At 38.9% G+C, this 19,486-nt stretch overlaps 1 protein-coding gene across 2 annotated transcripts in view; it reads right to left on the bottom strand.

Moving 5' to 3' along the window:
• Positions 1-19,486, bottom strand: part of LOC120429807 (uncharacterized) — a 767,258-nt gene that overhangs the window by 191,330 nt on the left and 556,442 nt on the right. The window lies entirely within an intron of this gene.

Here is a 19,486-nt window from a genome sequence, read left to right as displayed (position 1 = left end):
CATAATCGATACATTTGAAAATTTGGTACATAATCCGGTTGCATCTGGATGTGTTTATTTGAATTCTCATAACCTGTTTTATTCAAAATTAAAATGGAATAAAATTTGGAAACTCTGCAACTCTGCAACCGTTGGGTGGCCTGGCTTGCAATATTATATTTCACTTAATTGATTTGTTTAATTGTTGGGCCGTGCCCAACATTCGGTAACTTTCGTTAAAATTCTATGTCACGCAGTAATTTATTTGATAAAAAAAAAGTTGGTCTTAGTTTAACATTACTACTAGTTAGTTTGTAATATGTTTTCTAAAAAAATGGGTAATTCTCCGCCAACTCTCACAGCAGTTGCCCCGACCCCTCTTCGATTTGCATGAAACTTTTTCCTAAGGGGTAACTTTTGTCCCTGATCACGAATCCGAGATCCGATTTTTGATATCTCGTGACGGAGGGGCGGTACGATTTTCAATTCAATTCAATTGTGTTTTTATTAGAATTTAACTGTTCTGCTCCAGGATGTTACATTTGCAATTCAGAGATTTGGAGAACCTTTCAACTGAGATCAATTCATAAGCCTTTGCAGGGAGGATACATATTTCTACGTTTAGATTTTGCTAACTGAGTGTTCTTTTAGGGAAAATAATTTTTGAGAAAAAACCCTAGATCTATGTTTGGCTTAAAGACTAATATCACAGTTGTTGGCGGAGGAGTGCTTCGATGAGCGGATTCGTTGACATCCCACACGAAGTTCAAAGGTTCTCGTTGCCCTTTCGATGCTTGCGTCGACGGTGTCGACGCCGGCCAGCTTGTGTAGATCGTCGGTCGGCTACCACGGGTCCAGGTTGTGCACCATCTTGAGCAGCTTATTCTGCTTCACCTGGAGTCGCTTACGGTGCGATTTGGCGCAGTTGCCCCAGACCGCAGCAGCGTAGGTCAGCATTGGACGGATGATGCACTTGACCACCAGCGACTTGTTCTTGATGCTCAGCTTCGACCGCCGATTCAGCAGGGAGTAGAGCGCTTTGGTGGACCGATCCACCTTCCCGATGATGTAGTTCACGTGCTTGTCGTACTTTAGCTTCTTGTCATGCACCACTCCCAGGTACGTGACTTCGTCGTCCCACGTTGCAGGCTGGCCGTTGACGCTGATCGATCTGCGGGGAAGGTGCCGAGCAGCACGCCTCCTGGTGAAGAAGATGGACTGGGTTTTCCCAGCGTTCAGCTTGATGCGCCACTTCCGCTGAAACTCCTCGAGGTTGTTCTGTGCTGCTTGGAGGTGGGTGACGACGATCTTCGGGTCCTTGTCCGATGCCAAGTATGCAGTGTCATCCGCAAAGAATGCGTACGACACTCCATCGATCATCGGCACGTCGGAGGTGAGGATGTTGTAGAGAGTCGGGCTCAGCACTGATCCTTGGAGCACGCCGAAGGGGATGTTGTGGACGGAGGAACGCTCGCCATTTACCGTCACCGTAAACGACCGATTTGTCAGGAACGACTCGACGATCTTGACCAGGAACGGCTGGAGGTTCGAGCGGAAGAGCTTGTAGACCACGGCGTCCTGCCACACGGAGTCGTAGGCCTTTTCGACGTCGAGAAGGATCATGCCGGTCGACTTCCCCGCCAGGAAACCGCGCTTCACCATCTCCGAGATACGGGCGAGTTGGTGCACCGTTGAGTGCCCCGGCTTGAAGCCGAACTGCTCGTGTGGGATGAGTTGCTCCGTCTCCAGGTGACGGTTTATCCGGGCGAGGATCACCCGTTCCAGGAGTTTGCTCAGGCTGCTCAAAAGGCTGATCGGGCGGTAGTTACCTGGATTGGTTATGTCCTTGTTCGCCTTTGGGATGGCGATCACGTTCGCGTGTTTCCAGCCGGCCGGAAAGTAGCCCAAGGCCAGGCAAGCGTTGAAGATTTTGGTCAGGACGACCAACCCTTTTCTTGGCAGCTGCTTGAGGCACGTATTCCGGATTCCGTCTTGCCCGGGAGACTTCCGGTTTTTGAGCGTGCGGATGATCGCCTTGACCTCTTTCGGCTTGACAAGGGCGGCCGGAGGCACGGGAGGAGTTGTCGCTCGGATGTGGCCAAGCGCGTTCTCCACAGCAGCCGATGTTTCGGGATCACCTGGTTGCTCGTTGTTGTGGGCAGCGGCGAATGCACTAGCGAGCGCTTCGGCTTTCGCTGAAGGGCTCGCTACGAGGTCTCCGTTGACGTTCAGCGGGGGACTGTACTTGACCGTGTTCCGGAGGTTGCGGGTAAGCTTCCAGAACTTGTTGCTGCCGTTGTCCAGCGTCCTTAGTAAGGAGCCGAAATTTTTGTAGCGGTGTTCGGCGCTTTTGGTGCTGATGACGTTGTTCAGGTGGGTCACCACCGCTCCGATGAGCGGGTCACGTCTCCGGATGAACTGCCTACGCCGTACGTTCCTCAGCCGGATTAGCAGCTTCAGCTCGTCGGGAATGTCTCCTACGCGAAGGGACAGCGGATTCCTCAGCAGCTTTCAGGATGGCGGTGAACTTGTCGATGGCGTCGTCGATTTTCTCCGAGCGATCCAAATCGTTGATCCAGCTTGCGTTAAGGTCGACCTCCCGCTCGATCGAGCGAGCAAAAGGTACGATTTTGAACATGCGAAAAAAGGTGTTTTTCTATAATATACATCCTTAAACGGTGATGAGATTGCAATTTGGTGTCAAAGGGACTTTTAAGAAAAAATTGACGCCCGATTTGATGGCGTACTCAGAATTCCAAAAACGTATTTTTCATCGAAATAAACATTAAAAAAGTTTTAAAAATTCTCCCATTTTCCGTTACTTGTAAATTTTTTTAGAACATTTCATTTTATGGGAAATTTAATGTACTTTACGAATCTACATTGACCGAGAAGGGTCATTTTTTCATTTAGAACAATTTTTTTCTTTTTAAAATTTCGTGTTTTTTTCTAATTTTGCAGGGTTATTTTTTAGAGTGTAACAATGTTCTACAAAGTTGTAGAGGAGACAATTACAAAAATTTTGACATGTACAACAAGGAGTTTGTTCATTTTACGAAATAAAAGTTTTGAAAAAGTTGGTCGTCGTTGATCATGGCCGTTCACCCGCGGCAGACACGGACTACGAAACAAAGAGAAAAGCAAAAAGTTACTTTTTCAAAACTTTTTTTTCGTAAAATAGCGATAGCTTGTGGTGCTATAAGCAAACCCCTTGTGCTTAAATTTAAAAAAAAAATTGTCTGCTCTACAACTTTGTAGAACATTGATACACTCTAAAAAAATACCCTGCAAAGTTAGAAAATACACAATTTTCTTCTAAATGACAAAGGCCCTTCTCGGTCAATGTAATTTTACATAAAAGTCCCTTTGACACCAAATTTCTATCTCATCACCATTTCATTCTGCAAATGAGCAATTCTCTACGAAATCGGTCTTTTTTCTTCAATTTTAATTTTTGTATTTTTTAATCCGGCTGAAACTTTTTTGGTGCCTTCGGTATGCCCAAAGAAGCCATTTTGCATCATTAGTTTGTCCATATAATTTTCCATACAAATTCGGCAGCTGTCCATACAAAAATGATGTATGAAAATTCAAAAATCTGTATCTTTTGAAGGAATTTTTTGATCGATTTGGTGTCTTCGGCAAAGTTGTAGGTATGGATACGGACTACACTGGAAAAAATAATACACGGTAAAAAAAAATTTGGTGATTTTTTTATTTAACTTTTTATCACTAAAACTTGATTTACAAAAAAACACTATTTTTAATTTTTTTTATTTTTTGATATGTTTTAGAAGACATAAAATGCCAACTTTTCAGAAATTTCCAGGTTGTGCAAAAAATCACTGACCGAGTTATGAATTTTTTAATCAATACTGATTTTTTCAAAAAATCGAAATTTTGGTCGTAAAAATTTTTCAACTTCATTTTTCGATGTAAAATCAAATTTGCAATCAAAAAGTACTTTACTAAAATTTTGATAAAGTGCACCGTTTTCAAGTTATAGCCATATTTAAGTGACTTTTTTGAAAATAGTCGCAGTTTTTCATTTTTTTAAATTAGTGCACATGTTTGCCCAGTTTTGAAAAAAATATTTTTGAAAAGCTGAGAAAATTCTCTATATTTTGCTTATTCGGACTATGTTGATACGACCTTTAGTTGCTGAGATATTGCAATGCAAAGGTTTAAAAACAGGAAAATTGATGTTTTCTAAGTTTCACCCAAACAACCCACCATTTTCTATCGTCAATATCTCAGCAACTAATGGTCCGATTTTCAATGTTAATATATGAAACAATTGTGAAATTTTCCGATCTTTTCGAAAAAAATATTTTTGGAATTTTCAAATCAAGACAAACATTTTAAAAGGGCGTAATATTGAATGTTTGGCCTTTGTAAAATGTTAGTCTTGATTTGAAAATTCCAAAAATATTTTTTTCGAAGAGATCGGAAAATTTCACAAATGTTTCATATATTAACATTGAAAATCGGACCATTAGTTGCTGAGATATTGACGATAGAAAATGGTGGGTTGTTTGGGTGAAACTTAGAAAACATCAATTTTCCTGTTTTTAAACCTTTGCATTGCAATATCTCAGCAACTAAAGGTCGTATCAACAAAGTCCTAATAAGCAAAATATAGAGAATTTTCTCAGCTTTTCAAAAATATTTTTTTCAAAACTGGGCAAACATGTGCACTAATTTAAAAAAATGAAAAACTGCGACTATTTTCAAAAAAGTCACTTAAATATGGCTATAACTTGAAAACGGTGCACTTTATCAAAATTTCAGTAAAGTACTTTTTGATTGCAAATTTGATTTTACATCGAAAAATGAAGTTGAAAAATTTTTACGACCAAAATTTCGATTTTTTGAAAAAATCAGTATTGATTAAAAAATTCATAACTCGGTCAGTGATTTTTTGCACAACCTGGAAATTTCTGAAAAGTTGGCATTTTATGCCTTCTAAAACATATCAAAAAATAAAAAAAATTAAAAATAGTGTTTTTTTGTAAATCAAGTTTTAGTGATAAAAAGTTAAATAAAAAAATCACCAAATTTTTTTTACCGTGTATTATTTTTTTCCAGTGTAGTCCGTATCCATACCTACAACTTTGCCGAAGACACCAAATCGATCAAAAAATTCCTTCAAAAGATACAGATTTTTGAATTTTCATACATCATTTTTGTATGGACAGCTGCCGAATTTGTATGGAAAATTATATGGACAAACTAATGATGCAAAATGGCTTCTTTGGGCATACCGAAGGCACCAAAAAAGTTTCAGTCGGATTAAAAAATACAAAAAAAATCGAATGACCGAAATCCTAGAGAACTGCTCAAATGATTTAAAAACACCTCTTTTTTCACAGTTCAAAAATAAAATGGGTAGTACCGCCCCTCGTCACGAGACATCAAAAAATGAACCTGGGATTCGTGATTAGGGACAAAAGTTAGGACTCTTAGGACAAAGTTTGACGTAAATCGAAGAGCGTGCTGTGTGAGTTGGCGGAGAATTACCCACCTTGAAAAACGTCCGTCTTTTCCACGAACTTCAAGAGTTTATGTTTGAGTATAATTAAAAAAAAATCCTTGACCTGGTGCACAGTTTATACTAACAGGCTATCGTAACCAATAAAACAACAAATTACAAAAAAAAAAACAAATATAAAACATTGGCTACACTTTTTAGTTTTTTTCTTTTTCTATTTCTGGCAGATCTTTAAAATTTCCTCTATCAACACGATCTGCAACGGATCAACTTTTTTTGCACATCTTGATTTCAGTTTCATCAGCGGAATTCGTCGAAGAAACCTGCAACATACACGCCACTCGTCGTGAATGAAAACTGCTAAACGATTGCAGCATCTTTTCCCGCCTTCTTTTCTCTCTCTCTCTCTCTCTAAACCTCAACTCGTCGAGATGCGTTTTTACTCTCGTTTGTCTCGAGCTTGCGGTTTTAAAAGCAGCACATTGCAAAGAGTGGTTTAGTTTCCGATGATGTTTGCACTTTTGCTCCAGCAACCGCCTCTCTTTCAAAGACAGACAGCAGACTTAGAGACAGCTTTTTGTTGCATTTCCTTTGAACGAAAGTGAAAAATGACCTGCAAAACGTGGATTGCGAGCTGTTGCTGGCAGTGCGGTGGAGGAGAAAAAAAGTGAACGATTTAATTCAATAAGCAACCTTTAATTAATTCATTCCGTTCGTGACTCGTGGTTTTTCTCGTGCAGTTGGAGAAGAATGCGATTTGGAGAATGTTAAATATTTAGAAATGTTATGAATTTTTATCACTGATACTGTTGTACGTGATGGGAATTTTGAAATGGAATTTGAAGGAAATGGATGAGGAATTCTTGTTCAGGTTGAAAAAAAAGCTTGTTTTTTTCTCCAGGGAACAGGCTTGTCAAAATGCCACCCCTGAACTCCAGTTGCGTCAACAACGTCAATCCCGTTATGTCCACTTTTGTTCGATTGCTCAATCAATTGTCATAATCGATTGTGGTTATTGAAATAAATCATACGCCACGGGGTCTCCCCAAATGTGGTCTCCTCCAAACCGTTCCATTCGGGCGGCGATGATCGATGATAATTTTGCAACTCTCATCGCTTCCTTCCTGCCTTGCTCCGTCCAAAAATGGGCTTTCACTCGTCGACGGACGTCACCCGGGCTGTCATCGTCGCTGGTTGACGCCGCCGCGCCCAGATTGCGCTGCTGCGTGTGGCCCCTCCGGGGCATTTGAACCCAATCGGACATATCTGACAGGCACCACCGAAAACCGTGACGGATTTGCGATTGTTACCGGACTCCCCCTCCCCGCACCATTATTTTAGCAGCAGGTGTTTTGCTGCAAACGTGTGCGGATTTTGCGCAGATGCGATTGATTGGCCATTAAGTTTATGGTTCAAAATTGGCTTTTAAATGACGCGATCTGGCCTGGAGCGTGAAATAAAGATTTGCATAAAATTACTTTTGGGAAGTTGATTGAAATATGTCTATTGCTTACTTTTTTCCCTAGCAAGCTATTAAATACTTTTTTATTAATATAATTTATGTTGCCATTTAATTTTTATACTATTATTGAAGATGTTTCAAACTGAAAATCCAAGTTGAATGCAATTCTTACAGCTTCCAACATTGCACAATGTTCCATCTACAATCACCTAACGGTGAAGAGTTATTTAGGTTGCTAAGAATAGATAAGTTGTTTAGAGAATGTACGCAACTTACGGCTGTCATTTGCGATCAAATTAGCAAATTTGCTGGGTTGATATACGTTGCTATGCAGTTGTTTGTTTACACTTGATATAGAAACGACAACTCACCGTGATTTACTTACTCCATTGTAGAAGATCAGATTCATACGCTAATGGCCTATCTACAATCACTTAGCTTAGAACATCTAAGTAAAGTAGTTACTTAGGAAAGTCTGCAACTTACGTTCGTCATCCACAATCAACTTAAAAAACTTGCTGGGCTGATATACGTTGCTATGCAGTTGTTTGTTTACCTTTGATATGGAAACGTCAACTTACCGTAGATTTTGAAATTTTCCAAACCAAACGTCAGTTTCTAATTTGATTACTTTTCCATTGTAGAAACTCAGATTCATTTCCATTGATTCAAATTCCTAAGCTAAGTGAAATTTTCTAAGCTAAGTGATTGTAGATAGGCCATAAGTAAAATTTGATTGTGATTGTTGATATGGCCATAACTCGTAAGCGCATATCGTCACTGTCGTGCTATCTTGTCGCACGTGCATTTTGGGGCCACTTCTGTGCATATCACAATGCCTCACTTTTTGACCGTCACATAAAAAATATATTGCAATCCTGAGATATTCAATAAAAACCAAACAAAAAACTCCGTACATTGTTGTCACTCTTTTATATAAAAAAAAAGTTTCATTCTTGGCGTGCTATCTTGACACACCCTGAAAATTACTGTAAGTGTGACAACTGGGCCAAGGGATTCCAGGTCAGAACGCGTTTGACACACGTACATGCCCGACTACCATAAACATATTTGTAATTATAACTCTGGACTCCAGCAACCAAATTCTATCAAACTTCGGGACAATGCACAGAATGGTCAACCAAACAAAACGTGTTTGTTATTGTTTACATTACGTGATTTTTTTTTTGTTTATGGGGTTACATACGTGTAGAAAATCACAAAATTTTATATTACAGAAAATTTCTTAAATCCTCTTAAAAGATCATAAGCAATTCTCTGAGATTTCGGTCATTCGATTTTTTTTGTATTTTTTTGACCCGGCTGAAACTTTGTTGGTGCCTTCGGTATGCACAAAGAAGCCATTTTGCATCATTAGTTCGTTCATATAATTTTCCATACAAATTTGGCACCTGTCCATACAAAAATGATATGTGAAAATTCAAAAAAATGTATCTTTTGAAGGAATTTTTTGATAGATTTGGTGTCTTCGGCAAAGTTGTAGGTATGGATATTGACTACACTGAAAAAAAAATGATACACGGTAAATTTTTTTGGTGATTTTTTATTTAACTTTTTGTCACTAAAACTTGATTTGCAAAAAAACACTATTTTTAATTTTATTATTTTTTTATATGTTTTAGACTACATCCAATGCCAACTTTTCAGAAATTTCCAGAATGGGCAAAAAATCTTTGACCGAGTTATAATTTTTTTAATCAATACAGATTCTTTCAAAAAATCGAAATATTGGTGGCAAACATTTTTCAACTTAATTTTTCGATGTAAAATCGAATTTGCAATCAAAATGTACTGTAGTGAATTTTTGATAAAGTGCACCGTTTTCAAGTTATAGCCATTTTAGGTAACTTTTTTGAAAATAGTCGCAGTTTTTCATTTTTTATAATTAGTGCCCATGTTTGCCCACCTTTGAAAATTTTTTTTTTGAAAAGCTGATGAAATGTATATTTTAATGAACTGAAAACCAGATTTAAAAAAGTTTGTGTGTGTGCTCAAACCAACCTTTGCATGTTTTGCCGATTCTCATGCATGAAACCCCTTAATCAAAACGCGTTTTTTTCTCGGAACGTCAAAAAACAACGTGCGACAAGATAACATGACAGCGTCGTTATGAAATTTAATTTGGCTGCTGCGTCGGTGTTGAAGTCAGAGTCGGAGTCGGCGAATTCAGACAAGTTGGAGTCGGAGTCTTTAAATTTTTAGAAGTCGGAGTCGGATTTGGAGTTGGTGAAGTCGGGTTTTTAAGAAGAGCTTGAGTCAGAGTCTGAGACGCTTTATCTTTAGATGCCAGAGTAGAAGTCTTCACATTTTCAGAAAAAGCAAAAAAAAAATAAAAAAAAATAAAAATAAGATCATTACCATCATGAGCTTGAGCATGGTCGACTGCCAAATGAGTTATTGACAGATCAGCTGATGTTTAAAGTTAAATATTGAATCAACAATGATCAGTGGGTGCAAATCATCCATTAACTGTTTAACCCCTGGAGATCCCTACTCTATTCGTCAATACCGGCGCCCTCCCAAGAAGCCTGCAGATCAACAAGGGTAGGAATGTTAGTCCAATACTTTAAATTTGCAGACTCTTCAGACATGGAGTTTGTAGCTCCATTCCTGACGACACTGCATGAGACCGTGGAATCCACAGCATCTCATCCAGCGTGAATTATATGCTTCTTTTCTTTGTGTTAGTATAAGGTATTGGTTTTCGATGCTTCCCGAGCTACGATGCTATGGGAAGGACTTAACCAATATACACGCGGCGTCGATCCCTTCGAACTACGACACGGCGTGTTTCCTAGAACAACCTTATCAGGAAAAAATAGTCATCGCTACTTTCAAATGTTTCTGATGGCAAATTTTCTCACTTTTCAATGCTTCTAAGAGCGAAATGTTTCATCGATAAATTTATGAAATATCTTTATTTTAAGTTTTTTGTTTGAAAATCTTTCATCATTTATTGAAAACTTTTTAAAAACAGTTCAGAAAACTAGTCAAATGATGTTTTTAATATGTCTTTTACATTCTGCGTGTATCCTCCAGAGCAAGCAGCAGTGAAGTGCTCAGAGCTCTAAAAGTTTTTTCGAATTTTCCGCCGCAATCGACCGTGATTACCCGCGAGTTTGCTTCACCAGCATGCCGAAGGCCGGCCGTGGCCGTGGCAGTTCGAGTGCGGCCTCGAAAAACCCGCGAAGTTCGTCTACCGGCCGAGTGCAAAAAGGTAAACAAAACAACGCCGCCGCGTCGTCCGCCATCGCGCAGGGGAGCGTGTGCGCTGATGGATTCAATCCGGAGCTATTACACGCTAATTACCGTGTCCAGGATCGCAGCCCTATAAGAAGCAGACTCCGTTCAGGTACTTCCGGCAATCTGTCCACCGGTGGCGCATCAACATCTGCCAACATTCCCACCAGTAACAAGTTCGCGAGACTGAGTGACGAGGAAAGCTACAACAACAACACCGACGGTAGCAGCACTACCGATGACGACGACGACGATGGACGTGCACGCAAAAAAGGTAGTACGACAAAAAAAGTTAATTCTCCGAAGGAACGGCGACCACCTCCAATTTTTGTTTTGGATACGTTGGCGGACGATGTTGACGAGTTGCTGGAAGGCCTCCAATATAGTCTGAAAATTGGCAAATCGAAAGTTCAAGTGATTACTTTCACCAAAAAGAATTTCGATCTGGTGGTGAAAGAACTGAAGCGTAGCAACTTCAAGTTCTACACATTCGATCCAGTTGAGAAGACCGCTGTTAAGGTAGTCCTGCAGGGCTACCAAGACCGCCCAATCGCCGACCTGAAGGGACACCTCTCGGGTGCCGGAATAACGCCACGGGAGATAAAAGTGCTCTCGCGCAAGACAACAGTCACAGGTACGCACACTCTGTACCTGTTGTACTTCGACCGCGGCACCGTCAAAATCCAAGACCTGCGTCGGACTAAGGCGTTGGACGGTTTTTGGGTAAACTGGCGGTTTTACTCCAAAAACCCAATGGACGTAGCACAATGCCACCGTTGCCAGAAGTTCGGCCACGGCTCGCGGAACTGCAACCTCCCGCCCCGCTGCGTGAAGTGCGGTGAAACACACCTCTCGGAGAAGTGTGCACTGCCGTGCAAGGCGGACTTGGGGGACAAGGCAGAGCAAACCAAGGCGCGCATTAAGTGCGCCAACTGTGACGGCAACCATACCGGTAATTACCGCGGATGCGTCGCGCGCAAGGCCTACCTCGAGGAGCAGGAAAAGAGGAAGAAGAAAGCAGCAGCATCCCACCCTTCTCAGCGGAATACGAGTTCTACCGTTCCTGCAGCTGGACAGCGTACGGTTCCAGCGGACAACCCAGCGTTCCCTCCTGGATGGGGGCGATCGTTCGCCAGCGTGGTCGCTGCCGGTAGCGGCGATGCGGCCCAGCAAGAAGTCACCGGGGAAGATCTCTTCACCTTGCCGGAGTTCTTTGCTCTAGCGGGTGAGATGATGACGCGGTTTCGGACCTGCCGTAACAAGGCGGAGCAATTTCTGGCCCTCGGGGAGCTAATGATTAAGCACATCTACAATAGATAAAAAAAACTGTGATCTAGTTTAAGCTTTTTCTATTTCTATCCCCTTTCCTTTGCAATTTCAGTAAGTTTTTTCTAAATTTTTTCTTACTCTTGGTAATCTCTAAGTGATAAGCAATAATCGTGCCAAAATGGATTGAGATTTAACACACAGCTGAAAGGAACTCCAAAACTCTGTTATGTACTGCGAATGAACTGATTGTTACATGATTATTCACTAATAAAACCGAATTGAATTGAAAAATTGAATATGTCTTTTACTCATCAAAATGGGCAAAATAAGACAAGAAACAAATTTGTAGAATTTTGCAAATCGCTAAACATTTCTAAAATTACATTTTAAGTGAGTTTTGAACTTGTGGAATTTATTCAGTAATTAGAATTATAAAACAGAATTTAAATTAAAATTTTACTACAATTAATAGATTATTACATAATTTTTGTGAACATATATCACGTGTCTGCTCTGATTTAGCTGATACTACCAATTTGTTTGCAGGTGTAAGATTGTTATTGCATTTTAATGAATAAATATGATATTTCCTTTGTTTAAGGAAATATCACCAGGATTTAACCATTAACCAGGAACATAAATACAAAATGTGATTTAAAATCGGAAATGTACTACAAATTACTTTTGCATGCTTCAAAAGTCATATTTTCATAGGTAATTTTTTTACTGTTGAAAGTATCATATAAAATTTTGTGTTTCAACGGAGAGTGTTGAAACTCCTTCATAAACATTTTTTTGTTTGTAACAAAAATAAAAAGCCTCCATTACAAGCTATTTGAACAAAGTTCAAGATACTTGTAAAACGTTTTTAAAACAGATAAGATTTCTGTAAGAATGCTGATTACTTGATCATTTCATACAAAAAAAAAAAAACTTAAAAAAAACCTGTCATACTCATGAAAAGTATTTCTTCTGAAACTCTATACAGTAATTTGTAGTTCAATGTCAAGTAAATAGAATGTTTTGGTACCGTAAACTGGGGTCAATCGGGACACATGGGGCGAATTGGGACAGCAGTTTTAACCATGTTGGAGCACATTATTTTGATTTTTCTGGTTGGTTTCGGTTAGAACAGACTCAGGCCAACAAAATGTGTACATCCATTTCCAAATTTAAAAGCATTAAGTGCTCTAAAAACTGCTGTCCCTATTCAGACTGTAGTCCCGATTCACCCCAGATTACGGTATCCATGCTTTTGGTTAATGTTTGGTCTATTTTTAAAATCTTTACCATTTTCGTACTTACTCAACTGTCAAAAATCGAAAGAAATTTCATTTTTTGGAAAATTAATTTTTTTTTATTATCTGTAATAGCCCAGAGAGACATTTTTTTCTTCAAGAACAATATTTTTTCAATTTAAAATTACATGATTGTTGCAACTTTTCAGTTTTTTTAAGAGTGTTTGAATGTTTTACAAAGAAAAGAGTGTTTGAATGATTACAAAGAAAAAATCATGTACCATTATGTTGGGTATGCTTGCAACCTTCACAAGTTATCAATATTTACGAAACAGTTATTTGAAAAAGTGTTTTGTTTAAAAATGGTCAAAATCATCATGTTAATTTTTTTGTAGAATTCTGAATTATTCGTAAACAACTTAGGTTGACAGATAACATGCAAACCACTTCGCCACACTATTAGACACACCAAAATTATTGTATTTGTCTGTTCTATATGTTAAAAATATTGTACACTGTGAAAAATATCCTTGAAAAGTTTAAAAAAACACGCAATTATTAAAATAAAATGACAATGTGTTATTGAAGAGAATTTTCCATGTCTCTTTATTTTTGACAGTTGAGTAACGGAAAATGGCAGCCGTTTTAAAACTATTTCTGATGTAAAATACGGAATCTTGAGTACGCCATCCAATCGGGCTCCAATTTGACACAAAAGTCTCTTTGACACCATATTTCTATCTCTTTTATTGCTACAAATAACTGCAAACGCAAACGTGTCGTAATAAAAATCCAGAAAAATGAAAGATTCGTGAGCAGGTACCAACTTTTCCCCATAAAGCAAAGTTTCACGCAAATCGAAGAGGGGTCGGGGCAACTGCCGTGTGAGTTGGCGGAGATTGACCGTCCTGCAAGTTTCAACTGGAAAGCTGTCAACATTTTTCGGAACTGCCCTGGGACAATAAGTGATGGGGGTAGCGACCACCTACCGGATCGAATTGTCCACGGTCCGCGGTATGGTGTCTGCGGTGGCGTCGGAAACTTAATTAACTCTTTAACTAGCCCGTGTCTATCAGCAGCAGCACCAGCAGAGGGTTGAAACTGTGTTGATGTTCAGCTCGTTAGGAGGTTGATCAATTTGGACAAAAATCACAGGCCCCGACTATTCAGAGCTTCTAAACGAAGCCATTCACGGAACTCCGGCCGCGGACAACAACAAATTGAGCTGGACCGTTTTTTTTGCTTCTTTCAAGCCATCGCACAGAGAGGTATTATTTACTTTCGCTGGAAGTTATGCAACGTCCATTCGGGTTGGTCATGAAGTTCGGTGCGTGCATTTTCATAACTGAATAGAAATAATGAAGTAGTAGTTGCGGGGAGGAAGAAGAAAAAAGAGCATGGCTAAACACGCCAAAGGGCTCTCACTGGCTCTCACTGCGGGCTCCCATTTAAGGAGCAACGAAAAATGACTCTTTGGAAGGTAAAATTAATTAAATTAAGTCCGTCTCTTTCTGGCGCAGCGATTTTGCGACGAGGAACTTCCGAAAGGTTTCGTCGAACGTAACGGCGCCGTACAATGGGTTGACCGATTTGGGCAGGCTTCTATTGTGCCTTTGAACGGCGTTGGTTAAGTAAACAGTTTTGTGTCCAGCTAGTTACGGCACACACTGTTGATGAAATACCTGTGGGATGCTGTGTTGTAATGAAAGGGTATTTTGTGCCAAGGAGGCTTCAAAATGTGACGACAAGGCCATTTACAGGTTGACTCTTTTGTGGAAAGTAGCTATTAGTTACGGTTAGGCAAAAACCGTGTTATTTTCGGGGTAGATTTATTTTTTGCATTTAACTGCTTTGCTTTCTGTTATTTAGGTAATCTTTAGCTCATTGCACCTCATTGAGGAATTTTGAATACGAAAGTAATTTTGTTAAATTCTTGTTGAATATTGTTTTAGAATATCCCTTAGTTCTCGTTTTGTTGTGTGGACAATTCGCTTGTTTAGTTTTTCAATCCAAATGTATTATAAAATATAATAAAAAATAAACTTTCACATAAAAAGCGTTGGTTGTTGTTATAATAACTTGCATGAAATAAATGAAAAAGTTATAAATGAAATAAATATAACTGAAATTATTGACTAAAATAAATGAGAATACTTCACTGTTTACCAGTCTTACCAAATACCATAAACGGTTATCGATCATCGCGAACCAATTCCAGAGAACAAACTCAAGTGTCAAATCTGTTGGAACATGTCACTTCCAACTCGCTCCGTTCACCACCACCGAGTCCATCAAGATTTTCAGGAATTAGCGCTGGTGCCAACCAGAGTCATGTATACCTTCTCAGCAAGACAAATTCCCAAGGTTGGCCCCAACCCAACTCCTTCTCGTGGGATATTGCGCCACAACCAACCTGCAGATTCCGGGCCGGCAAATTTGTCGATAGCGCGCAGCTGGGCGCGAGAGAATGAACGACAGTTTCCTGTAAGGTTTCGCTTATTTCAGCGGTTCGATCTTGGCGCTTTTCATGTCAATTTGCATTGAGCTCTCTGCAGGTTGCACTGTAGATTAGCGCATGCAAGAAGTGTGACTGCAGCTCAACCAGTTTCCTTGCGAGTGATTTTAAAGCCATTCGCCGTCGATTGACACCCAGAGCGGTGAGCTTCGAACTTGCCGGAAATCGGAAATCTACGGGGGACGATCTAGCTGGATTGAGGTTGGGAAAGATTGGGTTAAATGGATTTTTGCAAGTCTAGTGTGATGCATTTTATGAATGGACATAACTATCAAGCATACAAAACAGTTTTGCCATTGAGGCAGTAAAGTAAAATTTTATTAATTTCTGTCCTGATCGCCATCGATTCAGCAAGAAATCCTTCAATTTATTTAGCGCATGATTTACAATGAAACCATTTAAAGACATAAATTCTCTTAAAGACACACTGTTACCAACCCCAGCGTTTCCAGCTGACACCACACGCAACCTGTCATGTTAAGCTTCAGAGTTGGGATTTTTTGCTTTGATAAGTACCGGGGCTATAAAATGCAATATCTGGCGATAAGATGCACGCACCTGTCGTCTGGGCAAGTGCTCAAAGGAATGCTTGTTGCATGGTGCATCTTTTCGGGAAAATAAGTTTAAAAAAAAAGTTGAAAACGATTTTTGGAGGCCAACAAGGGAGCACCTTAATCTGGCAGCTCGGCGAGGACGCCCCGCGTTTTGAAAACTAGTATCTAAAATGTGATTGATACGATTTATCAAATGTCTAATGAATAGTTTTTTTTAATGAAATACTCTGAGTTTTGTAGTGTTTTATGCTCACATTTGTACAATCCGATGCTATATTTTTATGACGAATTGTACAAAGAAAAGTCTGAAAAATCTGGTTCGGAAACTTTATATTTGAGGTCATATATTATTAGACAAAATTATAAGAAATTTGAGAGATATGTACATGAATCCATCGATTTGAGGCGACTTTTTGAAGAAAAATTCCTCAAAATCGAAAAATAACATTCAAAAAAAGTTGATCTGAAACCAAGGAAATATTTCGACGGACCCCGCAAATGCCCTTCTGTCATGAGCCCAAATATCAGACTTGCCGATTTAATTTTTCTTAATTTAATCGAAAAAATACACAGTATTTTATTCCTAAAATTTAGAATTTGTATTGAAAAAAACTTGTGCAATCTATTTTGAACTATTTTTTACTGTTGAAAGAAATAATACTAATAGATACTCTTTGCTTACAATTTTTTAAAATTAATGTGAGATTTAGTTTTTGCTCCTACCTCTTAAACTCCGTTAAAAAATTGTTATAGTCTATTTTTTCAATTTTTCTCATTATTTGCACAACTTTTTTGTACGAATAGTTTTCAAATTTGTATGAAAACTAGGGCGACAAGAAAAATTTAGGATTATGGATTTCTTAGGCAAAAATAAGTAACTGTCCTAATTTTAAGCCAAATCGGTTAAGGTTAAGGAGTCGCTTTTATCGTTGAAGTTTTTATGGAGCAATTTCCGAAAACTTATGGGGAAAAACATCACTTCAGGGTAATAACAAAATTCTTGCCATTTCAAGAACAAATATCGTTAAAATAACGAAAAGTGTTATGGAATCTTCTTGAAAAATCTATTTTTGCATAAGGGTTTAATAGCAGTTTATGTTATCATAACAAAATTTGTTATTGGTCTGATATTGGTTGACAGCCAAAACAACTTTGGAATAACATTTTTTGTTATAAAAGAATACCTCCAACTGTTATTGGGATGATCGGATTAGTTGTTAAAATTACAAAAAATAATAACAAAGATTAGTTCAAAGAATAACTAAAAATGTAATTAGTCGGTTATTACAATAACAATCCAATAACAAAAAAATTATAACGACGAAAAACAAATCTTGTTATAAGTAACATAAAATGTTATTGGCCTAGTATTACCAAATATTCCCAAGTTATTTCCGTCTGCTCGGGTGGCCAAATCAAAAGCAAAAAATAAAAAAAGTGTCGGAAAGTGTTATTTTTCTATGCAAGTTCTGAAAAGTTAAACTTTGGTTATGACCGAAAGCAAATAAATTATGTACGTAGCTATTTTGAAAACTGAATTACAAAAAAAAATGTTGTTTGTTCTGTTTTGAAAAACAGCCATTTTGTATTTTTTTTTCTAGAAATTTTATAAAATTTCTGTACGAATTTGGTTAAATTTAATTAACATTACGATTATTTTGAACAAAATTGTTGCTTGCTTTTATTGCTTTGATTTGCCATGATTTTCAATTTTTATACAAAAACTTACGCTTTTTAAATCATGTTTAGTGTTTAACTTACCTGTAAAGAGAGAGAAAATAAAATAATTAATGAGTTTCGTATTTTTATTGTTTTGGAATTGGTTACTTCAAATCGCAGTGAACCTAACCCAATGCCCATTGTGGGCAACAAAAAAATCTAACTTGATTTATTGAAACTATTTTTTGGCTTTCTTAACAATCAAAACTTTCTCCCAGCACTGTTTGAACAATCGTTCTGTATTACAACTGGTCACGCCACCGGCCATCTCTGCAACCTTGCGGTCATTCACGGGGCTTCGATTTTAATTTACTTCCAAAAAAACGATAAATCAATAATTCACTTGAGTCCAGCGCGATGGCGGTGCATTGTACCCCGCAAAGTGCAGCAGGTTGCAATCTTCTTCAGGTTACCTTTGCAGAAAGAAATTTATACGACCGTAATAACAGAGTTTTTAATTACGTTTAATCGTTATTTATGACCCGCTTGCTGGATACGGGGCAGATCTTTTTAATTTCACGGTACGGTCAACGGACGGAAAAGGTTCTGGCCAGCAGAACGAATCAACCTGCGCGGGAAGTGACAATTACGGTGCAATCGCAAAACGATTCGCCGGTTGAGACTGGATTGATTTCCAGCCCATTACGTAAGGGATAGATTGCTACCTGGTAGTACTAATTGATCAACTTTGTTTCTTTAATCGTCCCGCGCTCGACGTTCCCTTTGAGTTCCACTTGTCCCCACCAGCTCGTGGCCTGGGCGGAAGGACGGTGCAAACTGGTGCCATTAATTTTCCCCGGTGCCCCAGTGGACTCTAAAGACCAAGATCAACCCAGAGCCCGTTGCATAATGCTTCGAGGTGAGTTCGAAGTCCCATTTATCGCAAATTTACAATCACACCAGCGAGAGAGAGAGACAGACAGAGAGAGGCTTTGCATCATCGAATCGTCGTCGTCGTCGGGCTTGACTTGGAGGAAGCTCTCGACCGTGCAAATACCGACACCATCCACTTATCCAATCAGCTGATTGTGCTTATTCCCTTTGGTTTTCTTCGGGCGGTCCGATCAGCCAGCATGGAATCGAGTGACTCTTCCGCCACCACAGCCAGAGACACCGTGGAGACATCGAACGGATTCCTGCTGGCTCAGGCTTGTGGATCGCGAGAACGGGTTGAACCAGTTTGCTGGTTCGATACTAGCGAAATTTAAAGGAAGTGATTCTGTTTGATGGATGAGCTGGAGTATTGATTAAAGGATGAAGCGTGTGACCATAATCTTGGGCGACACTGTAAGTGTTTGTAAGGGTTGGTCAATGCAAGGAACAGTCTGAATAGAAACAGTAGTTTTAAAAGTATTTGAATTGTTACATCAGAAAAGTGGTAAAATTACACATTTCCAGAGGTAAAATTACATCTTTTTTTCTGGCATGAAAGATGCACCCCTTCCCAGATGGGTAATTCTCTACCAACTCACACGAAATCGGGTAAAGTTGCTCCGACCCCTCTTCGATTTGCGTAAAACTTTGTTCTAAGGGGTAACTTTTGTCCCTGATCACAAATCCGAGTTCCTTTTTTATATCTCGTGAAGGAGGGGCGGTACGACCCCTTCCATTTTTGAACATGCGAAAAAAGAGGTGTTTTTCACTAATTTGCAGCCCGAAACGGTGATGAGATAGAAATTTGGTGTCAAAGGGACTTTTATGTAAAATTGGACGCCCGATATGATGCCGTATTTAGAATTCCAAAAAAAAAAACGTATTTTTCATCGAAACAAACACTTAAAAAGTTTAAAAAATCCTCCCATTTTCCGTTTCTTTACTGTAAAAAATTTTGGAACATGTCATTTTATGGGAAATTTAATGTACTTTTCGAATCTACATTGACCCAGAAGGGTCATTTTTTCATTTAGAACAACATTTTTCATTTTAAAATTTCGTGTTTTTTCTAACTTTGTAGGGTTATTTTTTAGAGTGTAACAATGTTCTACAAAGTTGTAGAGC

This window comes from Culex pipiens, chromosome 3 (assembly GCF_016801865.2).
Source record: "Culex pipiens pallens isolate TS chromosome 3, TS_CPP_V2, whole genome shotgun sequence".
NCBI classification, from domain to species: Eukaryota; Metazoa; Arthropoda; class Insecta; order Diptera; family Culicidae; genus Culex; species Culex pipiens.
Note: the sequence above shows the minus strand (reverse complement) of the source record. Positions and strands in the feature narration are given on the sequence as shown.